General features: G+C 39.5%; 1 long non-coding RNA gene across 1 annotated transcript; it reads left to right on the plus strand.

Moving 5' to 3' along the window:
- Window positions 1-504: 504 nt before the first annotated feature.
- LOC104109144 (uncharacterized) lies at window positions 505-4,974 on the plus strand. The gene is made up of 2 exons (XR_689169.4): window positions 505-3,996; window positions 4,439-4,974. It is a non-coding gene; the product is annotated as an uncharacterized lncRNA (long non-coding RNA).
- The last annotated feature ends 14,597 nt before the right edge of the window (window positions 4,975-19,571 follow it).

The raw sequence follows: 19,571 nt of genomic DNA on the forward strand, positions 1-19,571 counted from the left end.
AAGATATTCGCCGGAGAGAATAAAGTGATTCCCCAGGATCTGCTTTGAATACCGAAAGCAGGGGGAGAAACAACCAAAGAGGACAAAGTCATGGTCGTGGCAGATCAAAGCCAAGGAGAAGAGGGCAATTCAAAAATTATAAAGACATTATGTGTTGGAATTGCAATAAAAAGGGTCACTATGATAGTCAGTGTAGAGAGCCAAAGAAGAAGAAGAACAATCAATACAAGGATGATAATTCAGCAAATGTAATTGCTGAACAAGTCGATGATGCACTAACTTTCTGTGCAGACAGTCCAGTCGAATCTTGGATTTTTGACTTAGGTGCATCCTTTCACTCTACATTATGCAAATAATTATTGTATAATTATATTGCTGGAAAATTTAGAAAAGTTTATCTAGCAGACGGCGAACCTCTGGACATTATCGGATTAGGTGAAGTTCATATAAAGACTTCACAAGGCACGCTATGAAAATTACAAAATATTCGACATGTTACTGGCCTCAAGAAAAATCTGATATCTATGGGTCAGATTGACAGTGAAGGATATACAACAACACTAGGTAACTGATCCTGGAAGATAACCAAAGAAAATTTAGTTGTGGCACGAGGCTTCAAGAAGGGAACAATGTATGCAATTGCAATACATCGAGATACTATAGCAACAGTTGATCATGGTCATGATACAACATCGTGGCACTGGAGGCTCGGGCATATGAGTGAGAAGGGAATGAAGTTATTGGCATCCAAAGAAATATTGCCAAACCTAAAGCATGTTGAATTAGGTTTGTGCGAAAATTGCATTTTCGAGAAACAAAAGTGAATTTAGTTTCTCAAAGGTGGGAAGGACGCCAAAGAAAGAGAAGCTGGAACTAGTGTATACATATGTATGGGGACCAGCTCCTGTAACTTCTCTAGGAGTCTCACGCTATTATGTCACCTTCATTGATGATTCCACAAGAAAGGTATGGGTTTATTTTCTGAAAAGTAAATCTGATGTGTTTGTTACCTTTAAAAGATGGAAAGCTGAAGTTGAAAATCAGACAAATCTAACGTTAAAATGTCTGAAGTCTGACAATGGAGGAGAGTATGATAGTCAATAGTCTAAAGCATTCTTCTATGAGAATGTGATCAGAATGATAAAGAAAGTTCCTGGAACACCGGAACAAAATGGTGTTGCTGAGAGGATGAACAGAACCTTGAATGAACGAGCCAGAAGTATGAGAATACATTCTGGATTGCCGAAGTATTTTTGGGCTGAGGCTATTAACACGACAACTTACCTCATAAACATGGGACCCTCTGTACCGCTAGAATTTGAAATTTCTGAGGAGGTATGGACAAGAAAGGAGGTAACTCTCTCACATCTGAAATATTTTGGTTGTATTGCTTCTGTGCATGTAAACTCTAATGATAGATATAAGTTTGATCCTAAAGCCAAAAAATATTTCTTTATTGGCTATGGTGATGATAATTTTGGTTATCGATTTTGGGATGATCAGAATAGAAAGATCCTAAGACAGAGGAATGTCACATTAAATGAAAATGTGATGTACACAGACAAGCTTGAAGTAGAATCAACCAGAACCAGTAGACAGATATCTGAAACAGTTGAGTTAGAAGAAATCTCAGAAAATAAAGTGGCTAGAGAGCCTACAACTGGATCTAAAATTGAAGAAGCCGAACTAGAAGCCGAACCTGGATCAGAATCAGAACTAGAACCAGATATAGAATCAGATGGAGAACCAGATTTAAAGTCTGGACTTGAATAAAATTTGGGATTAGTTAATCCTGAACCTACATTAAGGAGATCTAAAAGAGTCACGAATGCTCCAGATAGGTTAACTCTCTCTTTCTCTCTCTTTCTCTCTCTACTATTTACCATTGACTGATGCTGGAGAACCAGAGCATTTTATTGAAGCAATGCAGGTGATAAGCTCTGATAAGTGGAAGCTAGCCATGAAAGAAGAGATGAATTCTTTTCAAAAGAATAAAATATGGATACTTACAGAGTAACCAAAAGAAAAGAAGGCATTGCAAAACAAGTGGGTGTAAAGGGTCAAGGAAGAGCATGATGGTAAGAAGAGATACAAAGCACGATTAGTAGTAAAAGGCTTTCAGCAGAAGGAAGGGATTGACTACACCAAGATCTTCTCTCCTGTAGTCAAATTAACTACTATCAGGTTCGTGCTATGTATCGTAGCTGCAAAAAATTTGTATTTGGATCAGCTAGATGTTAAAACTGCTTTCTTGCATGGTGACCTTGAAGAAGACATCTACATAAAGAAACCTGAAGGATTTCAAGTTTCTGGTAAAGAAAACCTTGTGTGTAAGTTGCAGAAGAATTTGTATGGTTTGAAACAAACACCCCGACAATGGTACAAGAAATTTGATAGATTCATGCATAATAATGGTTTCACACGATGTGAGATGGACCATTGCTGTTATATCAAAAATCTCGATAAATCCTATATCATTTTACTGTTGTACGTTGATGATATGCTAATTACAGAATCTAGCATAAATGAGATCAACAAGGTTAAGCAACAACTGTCGGGAGAGTTTGAAACGAAAGACTTAGGACCAGCTAAGCAAATGCTTGGGATGAGGATTAGCAGAAACATGTCTGGAGGAACCTTAAAATTGTCTCAAGAAAAGTACATACAAAAGGTACTAAGCAGGTTCAGTCTTCATGATGCAAAGACCAGAAGCACTCCACTCGAAAACCATCATAATCTATCGAAGGACCAATCACCTAAGACTGATGAAGAAAGGAAGTACATGTCCAAGGTTCCATATGCTTCAGCAATAGGAAGTTTGATATATGCTATGGTTTGCACTAGACCTGGCATAGCCCATGCAGTTGGAGTTGTCAGTAGATACATGTCAAATCCAGGAAAGGAGCATTGAGAAGGTGTAAAATGGATATTACAATATCTCAAAAGTACCTCAGGTATGACACTTTGTTTTAAAAGGAACAATATTATCTTACAAGGTTTTGCTGATGCAAATTTAGGCGGCAATGCGGATAGTCAAAAAAGTACCACATGCTACGTATTCACCTTGGGTGGTACTGATGTTAGATGGATGTCTAGACTTTAGAAAAGTGTTGCTCTATCTACCACTGAAATAGAGTACATGGCAATCTCAGAAGCTGTAAAAGATATGATTTGGCTCAAGAAGTTTCTTAAAGAGCAAGGTCAAGAGAAAGACAATTGTGAGCTTTTCAGCGATAGCCAGAGTGCAATTCATCTTGCCAAGAATCCAGTGTTTCATGCAAGATCGAAGTATATCCAGTTGAGGTATCATCATATCCGAGAGTTGATAAGTGAAGAAACTCTTTTCCTGCAGAAGATACCGGGATTAAAGAACCCGCCAGATATGCTAACCAAAGTTGTCGGTGTTGACAAACTGAGGTTGTGCACTGCCTTTGTTAGCCTTCAAGACTAATAGGGTGAAAGCGCCACCAGAGAATAGAAAATCTTTATTTTAATTTCTTTCTTGATGTAACATAGGTTTGAGGGGGAGATTGATAGTAGCAAACCTGTTGTTGTATGTGAAAGAAAAAAAAGTGGACAAAACAAAAGAAAGAAAAATCAAAAAGAGATGAACTTATGATGTAAGCGCTTACATCAACATATCTATGATGTATGCGCTTATATCGACATTCGTATAATGTAAGCGCTTACATCGACATTCTTATGATGTAAGCGCTTACCTCGGCAGGGCATTCAAATGCCTATAAAAGGGGCATGCATTTTCATTTGCAAATCATTCCTCAACTTTTTCTTTCTCTCTTCAATTAATAAAGAGCTATTCTTTGTATGACTGTGGAGTAGGCAAAATTGTCGAACTACGTAAATCTTGTCTTGTCTTGTCTTGTACAATTTATTACTCTTTTCTTTCAAATATTTTTCCCTTCTATTAGCCTGACATGTTTCTCAACAGTATCGCTCCCATAACTGCCCAGGTGTAATTGCCTTGATAGCCACGAGGTGCAATCTCTGCCACTTTGGTCAAGTAACTGTTTTATCATATCAATTATTTAGGATACCCATAAGAAATAAGCTTTCAGGAGTGTTTTAACCTTTGCGTTGCTTAATTTTGACAGTTGTGATTGAAAAGTTTGAAACTTTATTGAAACTATAGTAAATTTGATAAAATAATTCCTTTTCGAGCAGTTGATATGTTGTTTGTATATAACATTTTAGACTCAAATAGATTATGTGCTTATTTGTCCTCTTTTTAAGTCTATCCAATTATCGGTTATAAATGCTAACATCCTGCTACAAAATATATCCATTTAGTTTCTTTTATTTCTTCAACGTAGAATGTTGAAGGGGAGCTGCGTATGGTTCCGTTAAGTTTTTATTCTTTCTGGTTGGCAGATGAGGGGAGTTCTGACTAGCATTTTCTAACTTATCTTTTCCTTTGCAGTGTCTCTATTGCGTTTTTCTCTATAATTGGATCGCTCTCAGCTTCTGTTCAGAAGCATCGCATTGTGATGTCATTGAAGGCTAAGCCTAAATGGATTGAGTCAGTAGTAAAAATAATGACCGGTATAGCTTTCTTGGCCTGTTGGATTTTGTAATTTGTTTTTGTTGTTCAGTTGTGTATGCCAGTTCTTGCTGAAAAGGCTGCCGATTGATCTACTGAAGAGAAATCCATTGAATTAAAAAATGTCTTTCAAGAGTAGAGTAGCAGCAAAACATAATGACCTTCGAGAAGTATATATAGTTTCTTGAAATTTAGGTCTTTTCTATGTCTTCACTTTTAAGAAAGATTACAAGTGTTATTCCCTTCGTGAATTTGGCATATTTTTGTATATCTGAACTTTAGCGGTCTACTTTGGACCATTTCAAAATGCAAAGTTAGCATTATATTATTGTAATTTATATTCACACGACAGAATTGGAAAGAGTAGAGTTTTAGTTAATCCGAGGAAGGTAATATATCCGTCTATTTATATTTTATTACTCCTAAACATAAAATTATGGAAGTTAATATTTTCCAACAAAGTTGAGTACTTCTCCATTTCTTCTCTTCCCTCTATTTAAATTTGCAAATATTTGTTTATAAGCGTTATCTTTCTAATAAAAAAAGAGGAATTGAATCTACAATGTCGACTTTTACGATCGTGTGAAGCACGAGCAAATATACTAGTTTCAATTAATAAAGTTGAGATCTTTACACAATATTCAAAAAGTCAACAAAAGTCAATCCCGGCCCCGCCCGATCAAAACCCAAGTCGTGGGGTAGATCTCGACTAACCATAATCTCACGAGTCCAAATATGTGATTGGTTTTCAAATCCGTGTCCAAATCGTCTCTCAAATCTAAATTTTTTATTTTTTCAAAATATAGTCAAAAATCCCCAAACATTCCCTTCAAATCTCATGATTTTGGTATTAAAATTTATAAGTAATCATGTTATATTATCTAATTGAATGAAAAACACTTACCCAATAGCTTTGTGTGAAAATACCGTCCTAAAATTTCCACCAACCGAGTCTAGGGCTAAAAAATATGTTAAATAAGACTAAGTCCCGAAATTCCAATATTTGTTCAGCTACAAAAGTTGCATTTGTGATATTGGGCTTGTAAATGCGATCCTTGGCTCGCAAAAGCAAAGTCTGCCAAGTCTCACAGAAGTTGCAAATGCGACACATTGTCCGCAAATGCGAACCTAGCAGGCATCGCAAATGCGAGAGGAGGATCGCAAGTGCGGCCTGCTTATGCCAAGCTCCCCATAGCAATTGCGATGCGATCTTTGCAATTGCGATGCGAGCTTCGCAATTGCGAAGCCTTCTGCCCCAGCCCTCCTTCGCAAGTGCGACTTAATCCGTCGCAAATGTGGTCACCGCAAATGCGAACTGGTGCTCGCATTTGCGAGACCTGCAACACCAACCAAGAACTAGCAATCTGAAACTCAACTCAAATGATCTGAAATACGTCTGAAACTCACCCGAGCCCCCGGGGCTCCACACCAAATATCTATACAAGTCTATAAACAACATATGAACTCGCTCGCGAGCTTAGAGTACAAAAATAACTTCCAGAACCACGAATCGAATACCAAAACGTATAGAAATCATAATGAAACTGAAGAACTTCTAAAATCACAACCAAGCGTCCGATTTCTGCCAAACCAACTCGGAATGACTCAAAATTTTGCACACAAGTTCCAAATGACAAAACAGACCTATTGAAAGTCACGAACCTAGGAACCTCGGTCAATTCTTCCAACCTAAGCTTCCAAACTAGGAACCAAGTGTTCCAAATCGATCTGAAACCTCCCCAAACAAAACCAACTATCCCCGCTACTTTCATAACAACAAATACACATATGGGAAGCTTCAAAAGAGGAAATGGGGCTCAAATACATAAAACGATCAGTCGGATCATCACATAATAAGTAAACAACCACTCAAGAACTATAGTATCCAAATATCTCAACAAAACTTAAACATAGCTACTAGCATGAATGTAAATAAATGTAACGACCCGACTTGTCGTTTTAAAAATTTACTTCCCGTTCAGTGACTTAAGGTCTCGAGCAGCTTCGTAATATGTATTATGACCCGTGAGTGTGGTCGGGTTTGATTTTGGGAAGATTCGGAATTTAATTAAAAGAACAATTCTTATTTAGAAGCTTAAATAGAAAGAGTTGACTAGAGAGTTGACTTTTGAGCAAACGACCCCGGGATCGAATTTTGATGACATCAATAGCTTCGTATAGTGATTTTGGACACGCGTGTTTCCGAATTTGGATTTGTAAGTGTGTAGGACAATTCGACACATTTTGGCAAAAGTTAAAAAAATAGCAGATTTTTAGAAAGTCCAACCCAAGGTTGAATTTTTGATAACGAGGTTGGATTTTGATACCGGAAATGGAAATAGCTCTATTATGTCATTTATGACATGTGTGCAAAATTCGAAGTTATTCCGGATTGATTTGATACGTTTCGGCACAAAAGTATAGAAATTGGAAGATTTGAAAACTCATAATTTGATTTGATGCACGATTTATAATTTTGGCATTTTTTTGACGTGGTTTGAAGCCTCGACTATGTCCGTATTATATTTTGGGACATGTTGGTATATTTGGTTAAAGTACTGAGGGCTTCGGGTGGATTTAAGATAGTTAACGGATCGATTTTTGGACATTTGGAGATGCTGGAAAATCTGGACAGCAGATGCAATCGCTTGTGCGATGTCCTGGTCGCAGAAGCGAGTGAAGGGGAGCTGGGCAAACTAATGGAGAAGGCCGCAGATGCGGCAACAACTGCGCAGAATCGCAATCGCAGGTGCGGCCACTGTGCTCACAGAAGCAGAGGCAGCGCAGGTGCGCATCTTGGCTCACAAAAGCGAGGCCGCAGATGCGGAAATATGTCCGTAGAAGCGGTTCTGGGCAGAATGTTAAGGACCAAAAATGGTCATTTCGCCATTTTCATTTTGGATTTTTGGAGCTCGGATTTGGGCGATTCTGGAGGAATTTTTCACAAGCTTGGTTGGGGTAAGTGTTCTATATCCTAAAGTGATTATATTTCATGAATCTATAGTTATATTCATCGTTTAATTCGAGTTTAATGTAGGAAATGAGAATTTTTGTAAAAACCTTTCAAAAATGGAAATTTAAGATTTGGAGGGAGAGTTATTATCGAAATTGGATAAAATTGGTATGCTTGAACTCGTATCGGAATGGGTGTTCTGATTTTACAAAAATTATGTCGGGTTCCGAGAGGTGGGCCCCGCGTTGACTTTTGTTGACTTTTTAGGATAAATTTCTAACTCGACATTTTATTATACGTAATTGTTTCCGATGAATGTTAATGAAGTTGTATAATTAATTTGGCTAGATTTGAGCTGTCCGGAGGTCAATTCAAGCAAGAAGGCGATTTTTGAAATATCGACATAATTTTAAAAAGGTAAGTATCTGGCCTAATCTTGAGTGGGGGAAATTCCCCTTAGGCATTGTGTCTTATGTGCAATTTGTGTAATTGAAAACCATGTACGCAAGGTGACGAGTACGTGCTTGGTTTATATGTGCAATTTACATTAGTTAAGATCCTTAGACGCCCTTATGTATTAAATTAGAAATTATTGACACATATTAAATACTTTAATTGTCTTGCCTAAATCCTTGTTTTGTTAGATTTGTTTTTATATGATGATTTGGTGTGATTGCCACCTTGAGTTTTATGTGAAATATTATTTTATTGAGTTGTTCACTCCCGGATATATTTGTTAAGATTTTGTGCACATTATGGTCGAGTCATGAGCTCCTTATTTTGGAAAATAATGTATTGTTGAATTTGGTGGCGAGTTGTAATATTTGAGCAATTGAGGTGCAATTTATGAGATGTGATATTGGTACATTATATTATTGGAAAGTTTTGTTCGGGTGTTTGCACGAGGTTTCTGCTATGCTATTATTACTATTGATTTATGCACATACGGAGTGACAAGGCGGGCTCTCTCTCTCTCTCTCTCTCTCTCTCTCTATATATATATATATATATATATATATATATATATATATGGGTTTGCGCATGTGGCGAGACAAGGTGGGAATATTATTATGTGCGTGTGGCGAGACAAGGCAGGTATTTACTTTATTATTGCACATGTGGCGAGACAATATGGGCTATGTCGTGAATTGAATTGTGATGACTTGTGATAGCATGGGGGCACTGTTGTTGTTGCATATTTACTTTGGGACTACGAGGCGGTACCTCGGGAGATTCCCTGTCTTGCATATTTACTTTGGGACTACGAGGCGGTACCTCGGGAGATCCCCTTTTCTTGTATATTTACTTTGGGACTACAAGGCGGTACCTCGGGAGATCCCCCTGTCTTGCATATTTACTTTTGGGACTACGAGGCGATACCTCGGGAGATCCCCTGTTGAGCATTTACTTTTGGGACTGCGAGATAGTATCTTGGGAGTGCCCTTTTGTTGACATCTCTCTATGGTTGCACTTGCCTTTGGTTATTTTGTATTTCCGTGTTAGGTAAATTCTTGTAATCTGCCGTGATGTATTATTTGAGTTTTACTAGGTGTTTGTATTCCTTGTTATATTATGTTGGCTTGGGCTTTTTAATACGAGACTCTGAAGATTTATAGTCCTGGTTTTTACTGATTTTCGATGACTGAGTTGTTTTAAATAAAAGAAGTTACTATTACGTTTTGAATTAATAAGTTTTACATCCGAAGCAATAGATTATCTGATGTTTTATTTAAATTGAAATATCATTTTTCTTTACTCAAACTATTTCTAAAATAAATTCATATCTTTTGTTGAATTCTTACTTGATTTAAAAATTGTAACCTTACTTTATTGAAACTAAATTAATCGTGCAGATATTATGCATTGGAATATTTGGCACGAGAGTTGTCCGTGCGGTTGTGATAGAGATTTGGGCACGAGGTGCGGTGAGAATATGAAAAAGGGGCTGAGAACCGTATGTTATGGTTGTGATATGAGACATTTATTTGAAAGAGTTTTATATTTGAAGGATATTTATTGAAGAACTATATTTGGAGGGTTATTTGTTCGAATGAATTATATGTGAAAGACTTGTTCAATTGGTTGTACTTGTGTTTTTTTGTCTTATTCGTCTGAGTAAAAGTTTTAGTGTTCTTGCTGCCTTACTGTTTATATCACTAGATGATTATTGTTATTATCACTGCTATTTGTTTTCGATTATTTTGTATGGTACATGTTATTTGACTAGTGAGTGTCTTGGCTGTACCTCGTCACTACTCCACTGAGGTTAGTCTTGGTACTTACTGGGTACCGACTGTGGTGTACTCATACTACACTTCTACATATTTTTGTGCAGAGTCAGGTAAATGTGGAGTCAGTTGACCGATCACTAGCAGTGCAGATCTTGCTCTAGAGACTCAAGGTAAATCTGTTGCTGCGTTCGCAGGCTTCGGAGTCACCTTCTGATATTGTACTTGCACTGTTTTACGTTTATTTAAAAATAATTGTATTTTTTTTCTAGTAACTCAATAGAGATTATGACTTGTACTTCCGATTTTGGGAATTGTAATTTTATAGAGAATTCAATTTTAGAAATTATTAGATGTTACTTTATTATTGTTGTTATTCAAAAGATATTAGGTTTACCTAGTCCCTACGACTAGGTGCCATCACGATACCCAACAGAGGGAAAATTAGGTCGTGACAAGTTGGTATCACAAATCGTCACCTTGTATATATGCTGCCCCCAACACATAAAACACGTAGCAAATAGACCCAATTACATCCTGATTGCTTCAAATCAAGGTTAATGAAGAAACTTACCTCTTCTCGGAATAATATAAAAAATCCAACACCGCTTTTCTTTTAGAACAAGCCTCCAAACAACTCTAATCTAGTCAATAATGCTCAAACAAGTCAAGACAAGCTTAATGAACCCTCCTAATACTAAAAAGGTTCTATCTTTAACATATTTGAAAAACATTCACAAAACGTCAACCCAAGCCCACTTGGTTGATGATGTTGAGCATATTTATATATGTTATAATATTACTTTACTAAGGTTTTAACTTCTTTTTGGTGCTATGTGATCTTTAAAATTCTCAACAAGTGTTAATTATTGGTTTTATGACTAATTGAATTGTGTGTGATGATTTAGGATGTTTGGAGTGCAAAAATATGAAGAAAAAATGCTCCAGCTATAGGAGAGCAGGGTTGATGCGTCGCATTCAACCTAGGGAAAAAGTGTATTTGGTGCATCCTTGGCAATGCAGTCGGGAGAAGGCATCCGCCTTAGCATCCACACCTAGGCACATCAGAGATGAAGGAACAGAGGGTGTATGCATCCACCCCAGCATGCGAAGCTGAGAAGTTGTAGCTGAGGCGGACACGAAACATCCACCCCAACATCATTCCCCAAAGCTAAGTCTGATTAGGAAGAGGAAAACTTTGGCCCACGACCTGTGTACGCAATATATAAGCCAAAAATGCCTCTCTTAGGTCATCTAACACACTTGGAAGCAGGGAAAAGCCATCACAGAGTTTGGACACCGTGGAATTCGTCTTGAGTTCTTCTTTTTCCCTACTTTTATTGATTTTTATGTATTCATGGGAATTATTTGAGATTTCTACCATGACTATGTGTGGCGAAACTCGTTTATTTTAGGGTTATGGTTTTACATGAATGTTGATATTCGAATATTGATTTGACGAGTTAATTTATCATATTAGGTTGTTTATTCATATCCTGAGTTTAATTATTTTACTTCCTAGATAAAGTGAAATACTATATATGAATCTTGAGTTGAACTTCAGAGAGGGAATTTTTGATTGCAATAGGATTGAATAGAGCGCGATCTTGAACCTAGTAATTAGGTATTGATTTGCGAATACGGATAGACATATACCTATTTGCCGTGCTTAGCCAATTGTGCAAGAGATTGTTAATGCGTTCTTTTTATCTCTAATCTCATAGGAATATAAAGTGTAGAAAAAATGGAATAGGAGAGTAGAAGTTGTCAAATATATATGAGTATTATTGTTTTTGCAGGTTAATAACCCAGATAAATTAACAAGTCGAGTTGATTGAAGAATTCAATAGGATTGTTACATAATCATGACCCTGGAATATTATTTCTCATTGAATTAAATTTTTCGTGCTAAGTGTGCTAGTTCATTAGTTTTTCTTTTACTTGCAATTATAATTAATAACATTAATCAAACAAAAACCACCTTGAAATTGTTCTTGACTCGATAAATTAGAATTCACTTGATTTAATTAATAATTAACTACAAGTCCTCATGGGAACGATACTCTACTCACTCTTTATTACTTGATTGACCGCGTATACTTGCGTGTGCGATTTCGGGCAACAAGTTTTTGGCGCCGTTGACGGGGACTTCGAATTTAATTGTTTCACTAGATCAAGCTTTTACTACCTATCAAGTCAAGTTTTAATTTTTATTTTGTGTTTTCTAGTTTTAGTATAATTTAGTATGTTTTTACTTATATTAGATGGAAGACTTTAATAAATATTGGTTGAATATTGGTTATTCTTACTTTGGTGATCCTTGTCCATATCGTGAAGGACCACACTTCTGACAAAATTGTAAATCTCATTCTTATGAGTGGAATATTTGTAATGTGTATGGTTGCCTAGGTGGCCATTGGGATAGTTGTCCTAATTCTTTTTATCCTTCTCTGAGCCCTTATTATGATATTTCTAATAATGTTATAATGACCCGGCCGGTCGTTTCTAGAGTTATAGTCCCATTTCTCCTATTTCTGCTTCCTTTTGTGCTTTTCAGCTATATTATGATATACCGGGTTAGTTGGTTCGGGTTCGGAGTGATTTCAAAGCGGATTGAGATACGTAGTCTCTAAAGTAGAAGCTTAAGTTGGAAAAGTCAACCTGATGTTGACTTATGTGTAAACAATCTCGTATTTGAATTTTTATGGTTCCGTTAGCTCTATTATGTGATTTTGGACTTAGGAGTGCGTCTGGAATGTGATTTGGAGGTCCGTAGTAGAATTAGGCTTAAATTGGCGAAAGTTGGAAATTTGGTAATTTTGGTCGGTAGTGGAAAATTTGATATCGGGGTCGGAATGGAATTCTGGAAGTTGGAGTAGGTTCGTACTGTCATTTGTGATGTGTGTGAAACATTTGAGGTCATTCGGATGTGGTTTGGTAGGTTTTGGCATCGTTTGCGGAATTTGGAAGTTTAGAAGTTCTTAGGCTTGTATCCGAGGGTAATTTTGTGGTTTGATGTTGTTTTGAGTGTTTCAAAGGTTCGCTAAGTTTGTGTCGGTATGGTTGGTTGAGGTCCCGAGGGCCTCGGCTGTGTATCAGGTGGTTAACGGATCAATTATTGGTGTTAGGAGATAGTTGGTTCGCTGGTTTCTGAAGCTGCTGGTGTTTTCCACACCTGCGAAAGGGGAGCCGCAAGTGCAAGGTCGCAGACGCGCGTGGGAGTTCGCAGGTGCGGATAGTGTTGAGGTAGGCTGGGTCCGCAGGTGCGTAGGAGAGGTCGCATCTGTGAGTCCACAGATGCGGATTGGTGCCCGCAGAAGCGGAAGTGAGGAGGTCAGGCAGTGGTCATAGGTGCGAGGTCTTTTCCGCACCTGCGTAGTCGCAAATGCGGATATGGAGTGCATGGGAGAAGTTGGGGGTTTTAATGATTTTCCGCCGGTGCGGATGTTCTTGCGTAGATGCGGCACCGCAAGTACGAAAGACCTGGGCAGAAACTATAAATAGAACACTTTGCGAATTTTGATTTATTTCCACCATTTTCAAGTTGGTTTTTGGAGCTTTTAGAGTGATTTTGAAGGGAGATTCAAGGGTTTTCAGTGAGGTAAGTTGCTTGGGCTCTAATACTCCTATCTATATTGTTTTCCCATTGTATTATCATCTAATTAGTGGAATTTATGGGTGAAAATAAGGGTTAGGGCTTGGGATTTTAGAGAGTAATTTGGGGATTTGAGGGACCAAATGAGGTCGAATTTTGATGAATTTAGTATAAGTAGACTCGGGAGTGAATGGGCTTTCGGGTTTTGTGAATTTTATCGGATTTTGAGACGTAGGCCCGGGGGCCGGGTTTGAGTGAATTTAGGGATTTAGCCTATAATTTGGTATTTTTCCTTGTGGGATTTATTCTTTAGCTCATATTGATCGTATTTTATTGCTTGTGGCTAGATTCAGGTCATTTGGAGGTCGGTTCGAGAGGAAAGAGCATTCCGGAGTACGAGTTCTACACTGTTGAGGTAAGTAACAGTTTTAAATCTGGTCTTGAGGATATGAAACTCAGAGTTTGGTATAATGTGACTGTTTGGAGGTGGCACCCATGCTAGGTGATGGGCGTGTGGGTGTACGCCATGAGGGATTGAGACTTGGTCCGTCCCGGGAGACTGTGACGTCTAATAGCCTTTATTTGTGTTTATATGCATTCCTATCTACTAGAACTTGACTGTCTTTCATGTTAGAAATCATGCTTAAGCTATATTCCTGCTCCTGGTAGTTATATTCAGTCATAGTGATTCTTGTACATGTTTACCTCAGTCTCTGCTATTTTCCTTGATGATATACTGTAACACTTTGATTTGGGCTGTTTTTCCTTTCTTTATTGAGAGCTACGAGACTAGAGAGGTTCATGGCTGAGTAAGGCCGAGGGCCTGGTTGTGAGGTATTGTTATATGGCACGTGAGTTGTCGATGCAGATTCTTATGTTTATACTATGGCACGTGAGTTATCCGTGCAGTATGTGAGTTGTCTGTGTGGATCCAGATATGATATTATAGCACGTGAGTTGTCCGTGCAGTACGTGAGTTGTCCGTGCGGATTATAGCGCTTGGCCTGTAGGAGCCCCTCATGAGTCTGAACGCCCCTAGTGAGCGCATGTACCTATTGAGCGTGTGCATTAAGGGCTGAGAGTTGAGTGTCGAGTTATTGAGGGTTTGAGTGACAATGTCTGTGAGGTTTCATCTATTTTACTTTGTTGCTGCATTTAGCTAATAATTGTCTGGCTGGAATTGGTAATTATGCAACTGATCTTTTACTCATGTTTACTCTTAATTGTGAAAATTATCAACTGAATTGTTCTGTATAGCTCGTCACTACTTCTCGATTCCTTATTTATTTCTGTTACTTTCTGAGTTGGTTGTACTCATACTATACCCTGTACTACACGTGCAGATCCAGGTGTGTCTGAGCACGAAGATTGTTGAGTCCAGGCCTGTTTGAGTTTCAAAGACTACAAGGTAGCTGCCAGCGTCCGCAGGACCTTGTTACTCTGTCCATATTTTTTGCCATTTTGTACTGATATTTAGACATTGGCTGTAACAGTTTTAAATACTTAGATACTCATGACTTGGTGACACCCCGATGTTTGGGGCTCGTTTTTCCGCACTTTATTCCAAATTTGAGTTTAACTTTGATTTTATGAAAAATTCCTGATATGGAAAGATTTACTTTACTTTTATATTTAGTTTGGAAGTATTTTTGGGAAGGCCGTCTTGCCTAGTACCACCGATAGGCGCTATCATGACACGTTAGGTTTTGCTGTCGTGACAAGTTGGTATCATATCCTAGGTTACATAGGTTTCACGAGTCATGAGCGGGTTTAGTAGAGTCTTGCGGATCGGTACGGAGACGTCTGTACTTATCTTCGAGAGGCTGCAAAACCCTTAGAAAAATTTAACATTCTTGGATTCTTGGCGTGCGAATCTGTTTATTCTGGTAATTAAACACCTGTTGTTTCATTCTCTCACAGATGGTGAGGACTCTTGCTACCGGTCAAGAGGGCCAGCCACCAGTACCACCAGCCAGGGCCCGAGAGGACGAGGTCGCGGAAGAGGCCGTGGTAGGGGCAGAGGTGTCGCCCGCACAACAGATGGGGCAGTACCTACAGATCTACCCGTTATCCCAGATCAGGATTCGATTCCAGTTATTGATGCACCGGTTCGGGCACCACCTGTGCCTATTGTGATTCTAGGCCTCCAGGAGGCCCTAACTTAGATTCTAACAGCGTGTACCGGCCTTGCTCAGGAGGTCTCTATCTTGACGGCCGCAACCACTTCTCAGGCTGTGGGAGGCATTAAGACTCCCGCCGCTCACACACCTAAGCAGGTTATTCAGGGACTCCAGACACCGGGGGCACCACCAGCTCAGCCGGTTGCAGCTGCTCAGGACTATTTGGTTCCTGCTATCCCTGAGGATGATTAGCCTAGGTTGGAGAGGTTTGGGAGATTCCAGCCTACACCTTTCTGTGGCACAGAGAGAGAGGATGCTCAGGACATCTTGGACAGGTGTCAGAGGATAATCCGTACAACTGGTATTCTGGAGACTTGTGGGGTCTCATTCACTACTTTTCAATTTTTCGGGGCTGTACACAGATGATGGGAGACTTACGAGAGGCATAGGCCTGTTGGCGCAACACCACTTACTTAGCTGCAGTTCTCTGTGGTCTTTTTGGAGAAGTTCGTGCCTTAGTCCCGTAGAGAAGAACTACGCAGACAATTTGAGCAGCTTCGCCGGGGTGATATGTTTATGATGCAGTATGAGATGCGATTCTCGGAGTTGGCCCGTCATTCTATCTGGTTGGTTCCCATAGACAGGGAGAGGATCATAAGGTTTATAGATGGTCTCACTTTTCAGCTACGGTTGCTCATGACCAGAGAGAGGGTGTTTGATGCTACATTTGATGAGGTTGTTGACATTGCTTGGGTGATTGAGATGGTTCGCGGTCATGAGAGGGTTGAGAGGGAGGCCAAGAGGCCTCGTGGTCATGGTGGATTCAGCTGTGCTCCTTCTGGGTGTCAGTTCCAGCACGCTAGAGGTCGTCATTTCAAACAGGCTCAGACAACTTGGCCATTTCACCGTGGTGCATCGTCTGGCCATGGTTCTCACAGTCATCAGCAGGGCCAGTCATCATTAAGTGCACTACCAGCGCAGAGTTCTCATCACTCCCCGTACGCTCAGATCTCCCCGGGTAGTTCTTTTGGGCATCAGGAGCAACAGTTTCATCAGAGGAGGGATTGTTTCGAGTGCGGAGATTTTGGTCACATTATGAGAGATTGCCCTAGGCTATTGGGTGGGACTCCACATCGGAGTACTCGGCCGATCGCATCAACACCAGTTCCTCCACCACCCGCCCAGCTAGCTAGGGGTGGAGCTCAGCCAGCTAGGGGCGGAGCCCAGTCAGCTAAGGGTCGCCCGAGAGGGGGAGGCAGAACAAGGGGTGGTTAGGCCCGTTTCTATGCCCTCTCTGCCAGACCAGATGCTATTGCTTCAGATGCTGTCATTATAGGTATTGTCTCAGTTTGTCACAAAGATGCCTCTGTATTATTTGATCCTGGTACTACGTATTCATATGTTTCCTCATATTTTGCTCATTTTCTGGATATGCCCCGTGAGTCTTTCGTTTTATATGTTCATGTATCTACTCCTGCGGGAGATACTATTGTGGACCGCGTATATTGGTCATATGGTGAATATTGGGGGTCTGGAGACCCAAGTGGAGCTTTTTCTGCTTAGTATGGTTGACTTCGATGTTATATTAGGCATGGATTGGTTATCTCCATGCCATGTTGTTATAGATTGTCACGCTAAGACCGTGACATTGGAGATGCTGAGATTTACGAGGGTTAAGTGGAGCGGTTCTATAGATTATATACCTAGTAGGGTAATTTCATATTTGAAGGCTCAGCTTATGGTTGAGAAGGGTTGCCTATCTAATTTGGCGTTTGTGAGGGACGCTAGTGCAGAGATTCCTGCCATTGATTCTGTTCCGGTGGTACGTGATTTTTCAGATGTGTTTCCTGCAGACCCGTCGGACATGCCGCCTGGCAGGGATATTGACTTCGGTATTGATTTGGTGTCGGGCACTCAACCCATTTCTATTCCATCGTATCGTATGGCACCGACGGAGTTGAAGGAACAACTTCAGGAACTCCTTGATAAGGGGTTTATTCAGCCTAGTGTGTCACCTTGGGGTGCACTGGTTATTTGTAAAGAAGAAGGATGGCTCCATGAGGATGTGCATTGATTACAAGCAGTTGAACAAGGTCACAGTCAAGAAAAAGTATCCTTTGCCTCGTATTGATGATTTATTTGACCAGCTTCAGGGAGCAAGGGTGTTCTCCAAGATTGATTTGAGGTCCGGTTATCACCAGCTGAAGATTCAAGATTCAGATATTCTTAAGACAGCTTTCAGGACTCGCGAAATCTGGCTTCGACATGTGATAACTCTTTTAAGGAGGTATTAGAAGAGGAGAGTCGCCACCTAACGATTCTTTAAGGTACGTTAAGGCACCTATTTGCAAATGACTCCGGTTTAACTGGTCAACTCCACCAAAGATCGGGTAAGAGCTCAAGTTACCTAAAAGAGAAGGTGTTAGGAACTCCTCGAGATTCACAACTGTGGGTCTCGGCTGAACTTAAATTATATGGATTTGTCTATGTGATCAACTAAGCAAAGAGAGTACAAAATCTAAGAATTGTATTACAAAGAGATCTTGAATAGGGAGGTACAACTATTTTTTCATTCTAATAGAAAAGAAAAGGGGGGGGGGAGGATTATTCAGCGGGCACAGACTATCATCTCGTGCTACCCGATTAATATGTTAAAGTTGTTTACCTAAGAGGGCTCTAATTCAATGCTATGTCGTGCCCTATGCGTGCGCTGCCCGTCCAATACCTATGGTCCAGGAGGCATTGGACCTCTATTTAGGGTGGTTCTAGACTTTTGTTGAGTTGCTCAAAATGATAAAACTAGGAAACATACAAAACAAGTTGGACTTCATGTAAAGACAATTAAGGGCTCAAGTTAGCCTCCACACTTAGACAACAAATGCACGCAAACAAATTCTAACATTAGGCGTTAGACAATTTCATAATTGAGGCGAATTAAAGCCATTTGAGACCTATAGACATGGTTTCTATGTGACTATGCATTAAAACATACAAGAGGTTTCAAAGGCTAGGCGCTGCTTATCACCAACTAATTATACGATTGTTGCATGCTGATTTGAGATTGCAGATTTCCAGTTATTTAACCTGTAGATGCTGTGTCTAGGTGTGAATCACTAAGTGACAATGAAATCTATTGGAGGAAAGCCCAGAATTATTCATTCTTTCAAACAATAGTATACGTGAAACAGTGTTTGAGCGATTTAACATTAACAAATTATGGCGAGTAATTATATCCTATAGACAGGATCTCTAACGTTCAGCACTTAGAGCTAATTTTATCGTCATACCTTAATCCTATAGGCATATTTTCTAGGTGATAGTGGAAAACGGAATAGTCAAAATAATGTAGGCATGATTTCTAGTGAATGCTGATGCAAATTGAAATCAATGACATTTATTCCTATAGGCAGGTTTTCTAGTAGCACGTTACAGTAAGCATAATTGCAGCACTTTGAATTCATGTTTGCTAGCAGACTGTGTGTATGTGTGTGTGTTTCCTCTAATGGAATGATTTCTATAGTGCACATAGTGATGGAATAGAATATATATAACAAGTAAATCACTGAGTCCTATAGGCATATTATCTACCCAATTGGTATGCAAATATTAGAAATCTACCCATTCCCTACTTTACTAACACCCCAATCGTTTATACAAAGTTATTAAAGGCCCATTAATGAGTAAGATACAAATGTTATAAAAATAATGACAATAGGCCCACAACAGGCCCAAATGAAATACCCAGCACTGTCTGGGCCTTCAGCAATTCTCACACAGCATACCCAGACTTCTAACAAGGAGCCGCATTCATAGGAAGAAAGGGTTTAAATGGGAGTCGTTTAAGTTTTAGGGAACGACTAAGGACCCAAATCCTAGTGTGTCAGAGTTCACAAGGGCCTCAAATGGACCTCGAACAGTGCTCACACTAGGGAGGTCAGTAGTAAAGCCTAGGTAGCCTTTGCTTTCAATCGGCTAAGAATGAGAAATTTAAGAGAGCATAGGTAACAAGTGAAGGAGAGTGGACCAAGGTCGAGAGACAGGAATTGGGGGATACAATTATAACTTAAAACAGACATGGACAAGTTGAGCATATAGAGTAGATAATCGAACATGTCAC

Source organism: Nicotiana tomentosiformis, chromosome 4, assembly GCF_000390325.3.
Source record: "Nicotiana tomentosiformis chromosome 4, ASM39032v3, whole genome shotgun sequence".
NCBI classification, from domain to species: Eukaryota; Viridiplantae; Streptophyta; class Magnoliopsida; order Solanales; family Solanaceae; genus Nicotiana; species Nicotiana tomentosiformis.